General features: G+C 53.4%; 1 pseudogene; it reads right to left on the reverse strand.

The window, feature by feature from the left end:
* Positions 1-237: 237 nt before the first annotated feature.
* Positions 238-3,674, reverse strand: LOC114633418 (annotated as a pseudogene).
* Positions 3,675-4,675: the final 1,001 nt, after the last annotated feature.

Below are 4,675 nucleotides of genomic sequence, written 5' to 3' on the forward strand. Positions count from 1 at the left end.
CTCAGGAGGTCCCCTGAGACCCCTGCCCACTGCCACAAGGGGAAAATCAGGAGGTGGCTGGGGAGGGAATCGAATCAGCTATGTCTTCATTATGTGAGAGGTGGCAGAGATATGCAGCTAGATGGATATATATTTATATAATAAATCCGTAAGTTAATAAAGTAAATAGTAATTCTCTGGAAGTTTTTAGGTTTTTTTTATAGGTTTTTTTTTAAGTTTTTTTTCCTTTTTTTTTTTAATGATTTGTTTGTTTGTTTGTGTTCCTTCTTTGTGTTTTGTTGGTTTTGGTCCTTAGAAAATCTGAGACTCAGAGCCCAGGTGAAACAAGGTCAGGTGGGCTGGGGCTGACTGCCCAGCAGCCACTCCTGAGGCAGAGAGGGGTATGGGAGGTCCTCAGCTCCCGTTGATCACAGGGGCAGGGAGGTGGGAGGGGCCGCTACGGTCTGGTCCAAGGGAGCCAGGTGCCCTCTGCTGGACTTCTTAGGGCAGGCTGTTCCTAGACAAGGCACATGGGGCTTTGGCCTGGATGTGAGAGGCTTAACGGGCCTCAGGGGCAGAAGGGACCTGTGTTTAGAAAGGTATCTCTGGGGCACAGAGGGGGCCCAGGGGTCCATTGTCCCTTCCATATAGGCTAAGAACCCATAACACAGCATATATCTATTTAGCAGACCAGAAGTGCTGATGTCAAGCCTCCCCCCGCCACAAGACTGAGAAAGAGAGGCCTGCTTAGCCCCTCCCTGCCTGACCCCCTAGAAGGACCACAAAGAGCTCTTTGCATAGATACAGAGTCAGGGTGGGGGTGGGCTCCTCAGCCCCTTCTGGAGGCCAAGGGAGTCTCTGTTCAGGGCGGTTGAGGGCCTCACAGGTCGCTCTCCCCATAGAGGGCTGTGGAGAAGGACTTGTAGTCGAGGGCGCCGGGAGTGGCATCAGGCCCCTGGTAGGGTGCCATGCGGGCGATGCAGTACTCGGCCTGGTCGGGGGGCAGCTCTCTCCGCAGCTCCTCGGCGGTGATGAAGTTCTTGTCCCCTGCCAGGACCTTGAAGGAGGCGATGACCTGGTCAGCTGTGTCTGTGTCTGTGGTCTCCCTCGACATGAAGTCAATGAAGGCTTGGAAGGTCACGAGGCCGCTGTGGTTGGGGTCGACCACACTCATGATACGGTTGAACTCAGCATCGCCCTGCCGGTCATTCTCCACGTCGTAGCCCAGGCTGATGAGGCAGGCCTTGAATTCCTCAGGCCCCAGTACCCCGCCATGGTCCTTGTCAAAGTGGTTGAAGGATGCCCGGAACTCCTGCATCTGCTCCTGGCTGATGCCCTTGGCATCTCGGGTGAGGATCTGGTTCTCCACCTCGTTGATGGTGCGGGCAATGGTGGTGAGCAGCTGCTCCCAGCCCACACGGATATGCTCCATGGTGTAGTTGGTGTGCTTGTTGTCGAAGATGAGCGCCTCCTGGATGAGCTGGTGCTGCTGCTCCAGCAGGTCCAGGCTGGGCTTGTAGTCCACAATGCTGCGCTCGTACTGCTTCAGGTGGCTCAGCTGGTCCTCCAGAGTCCCGTTCATCTCGATGGAAATGCGCCCAATCTCCTCCATCTTGGTCTGGATCCAGGGCCCCACCATATTGGCTTGGCTAGCGAACTGTCTCCGGAGGTGCTCATTGGACTGCTGCTTGCTCTGCTCCTCCAGGAGGGCATGGTCCCGCTTCGGCACCAGCTGCTGCACCTTCTCCCACTTAGAGTTGATGATCTGGGGGGTGACGGTGGTGTAGGGGTTGCTGCCAGACAGCTTGATGTGATTGCTCTCGGCGATCCTCTGGGCCTCCTTGTGGATGGCCAAGATGGCCTCACGCTCCCTGTCGGCATCTGGCAGGGTGGACTTGAACTGGTCATGGGCTGAGATCAGGCCCTCGATCTCCTCGATGGTGTGGACGATGAACATGTCCTGCAGGTCCTCCATGGCACTCTCCATCCAGTTGTTGAAGGGCGCGGCCCGCTTGGCGTACTCCAAGTGTAACTGGTCGATGGTCTCCAGCTGTTTCTCCGTTTTCTCCAAGGCTTCCCTACGACTGTGGGTCAGAGAGCCCAGGTTATCCCACTGGTCGGAGATCTTCTGGCACCGCGTGTTGACATTGTGGGAGTCATAGTAGTCCAGCTCGTTGAGCTCCTGGGCAATTGCAGCAATCTGCTCCACGCGGTCTTGGTGTGCGGCCAGGTCACTCTCAAAGGCCTCATGTTTTCGGATCAGAGCTTTGATGTCTGACAGGGTGGCTGTCTCATAGTCCCGGTGCTTCAGCATAGCCTCCTTCCCATCAGTCCAGGCCTCATGGATGGAAGCCTTCTGCCGGAACTTCTCTGCCAGGTGGTCAAGTCGTTCCAGCCTGCGGATTTCATTCAGCAGCCACTCTTCATAGCCCTTCTCAGCCTGCTCCAGGTGCTGCCACCCATTGTTGATGTCCGAGACCATCCTGCCCTCGGAGGGCATGAAGGCAGGCCGGTTGCTGAGCCGCAGCTTGGTCTGCAGCGTGTTGAAGTTGATCTCCAGCTGGCACTTCTCCTGCACCTTGGGTGGCTTGTGCACATGCCGGTAGTCGCGGAAGTCCTCCAGCTTCTGCTGCATCTCCTGGATGGTCTTCTGAGGCACGCGGTCCTCTAGCCAGGGGATGGTGCGCCGGATCCACTCTAGAAGATCACTGGCCAGGCGTTCATAATCTTCCATCAGGTGCTCATTTTCCTGGTTCACAGCCAGCACCTTGCAGATCCGGTTGGCGGCAGTTTCAGCCTTCTGCGCTCCTGAAAAGGCATGGTAGAAGCTGGACACATATGTCATTATGGCCTTCTCGTCGGGCCGGGCTGTGTTCACGATGTCCTCGGCATCCAACATCTTGGGGATATCCAGGTATTTCTCAGCCACTTCAAATGCATTGTTGAGGTTGGTGACTGGATCATCCTTCCTCAGTTTGTCATACTCAATCAGCTCTGGTCTGTGCCGGTGGATGAGCGCGTTGAAGGCCAGACCATCCTTCCAGCTGATATGGAAGTTCTGGACGTTGACGTTTTTATACGGGGCTGTCTTTCTCTGGCACCAAAGGAGGAGTCCTTCCTTGGCAGAGGTCTCCTCCACAGAGATGTCCTGGATGGCGAAGCGGAGGATGATGGTCCAGATCATACCCAGGGTCATCTTTGCGTTGCCGTCCACAATCTCTTCTGCCCCGATGGACACCAGCTTGACGCCCTTGCTGGCGATGAAGTCCAGAGCTTTGTTGACGTTGTTGATCTTGTGCACGCGCATCTTGCCCCGCTCCGGCTTAGGCAGCCGCTCCCCTGAAATGACCTCCAGCAGAAGCATAAGTTTGAGCCCATCCCTGAAGTCCTCGTCGATGTTCTCAATCTGAGTGCCAGCCTTCCGCAGATGGGAGTTGCACCAGGCTGTGAAGGTCTTGCGCTGCTGCTTCTCCCAGGCCGGGTCCAACAGCAGGTCCCGGTCCCAATCATCCTCCTGGACCATGTAGTCGCCCATGCTTCCGCCGCCGCCCGCGCCATTGCCGCCGCTACTCGGGCCATACTGGTACGCCTGGTTCGCCGCCTGGTAGTCCACCATCCCGCCGCTTTTTTGCTAGCCCGCCAGCCGGTCTGCTACCGCCTCAGCTCCCGCCACTGTGCCGGAGCCTCCGACTCGGCCACCGCTTCTGCTGCTTTCAGCCCGCCCAAGACTGTAGGTTATACATTTTGAGACTCCTCTTTCGAATATATCGAAGGCTGTGGCTCATTATCAGAGAAGATGGTGGTAACTATCAGTATATGTAAAAATTCTCATGCCTACAGTGGGTAGGGATAATCTGACATACCAGTAACATGTGGTTCTCTTCCCTATTTAATGGAATATTTGCTGGTCCAGTGGTAGTCAGGTAGCATTCCTATTTCCACTTCTGCTGAAATCTTTTGAACATCAATTGGCCTATGGGATTCTTAAGGACTTAAAGGTGTTACCCTTGTATCCATTAAGAAGTCAGTTGCTCTGTCCCCAACTTTAAGTGTTACCCTAGGGTCCTCCCTGGGATCCTCAGAGCTTAAAGCAAGCAAGCTTGGGTGAAGCTACTTTTTCACACATAGGATTTGGGGGTCTTTTCTTCCAATGAAGGCACTTATTTTTTACAATGTACTTTCCCTTATGGGAGACACGTTGTTCTTTTTCTAATGCTGCATTGCTTGTTTCCAGGCCCCATGTTTTCTGTTTCACTGAACTAGTTTATTATTCAGATTTTCTCATGAGGCTACTACTTTGGTATTGGTAAGTCCCTTGTCTCTCTGACTCTAAATCAGTTTACTGGTGTCACACACATTTTTGAGCTACCTCCACCCAATGGGTCCCAGTGATATCTTCAAATACTTCTAAGTCTTGTAACTTCTAATATTTGGTGCAAACTGAGTGACAAAAGCAATGTATGTTGAGCACTTGACCCTTTTCCAGTGCATATGGGTCTGTGGGTGTATGGGTATGATAAGGCCCTAAAAGTACTCTACAAAATGAACAGGATGCTCTTACCACCCCTGTGTGACCTTACTTATCTTTGACATTTTTGTGGGCTTCTGTAGTTCTGCTATGAGCCGAGCTTATGGTAAGTCCTGGAATAGATCTCTAGTGTCCCATGATCTTTTTCTCTTTTAGGATACTAGTGAG

This window comes from Grammomys surdaster, unplaced genomic scaffold (genome assembly GCF_004785775.1).
Source record: "Grammomys surdaster isolate TR1022 unplaced genomic scaffold, NIH_TR_1.0 649, whole genome shotgun sequence".
NCBI classification, from domain to species: domain Eukaryota; kingdom Metazoa; phylum Chordata; class Mammalia; order Rodentia; family Muridae; genus Grammomys; species Grammomys surdaster.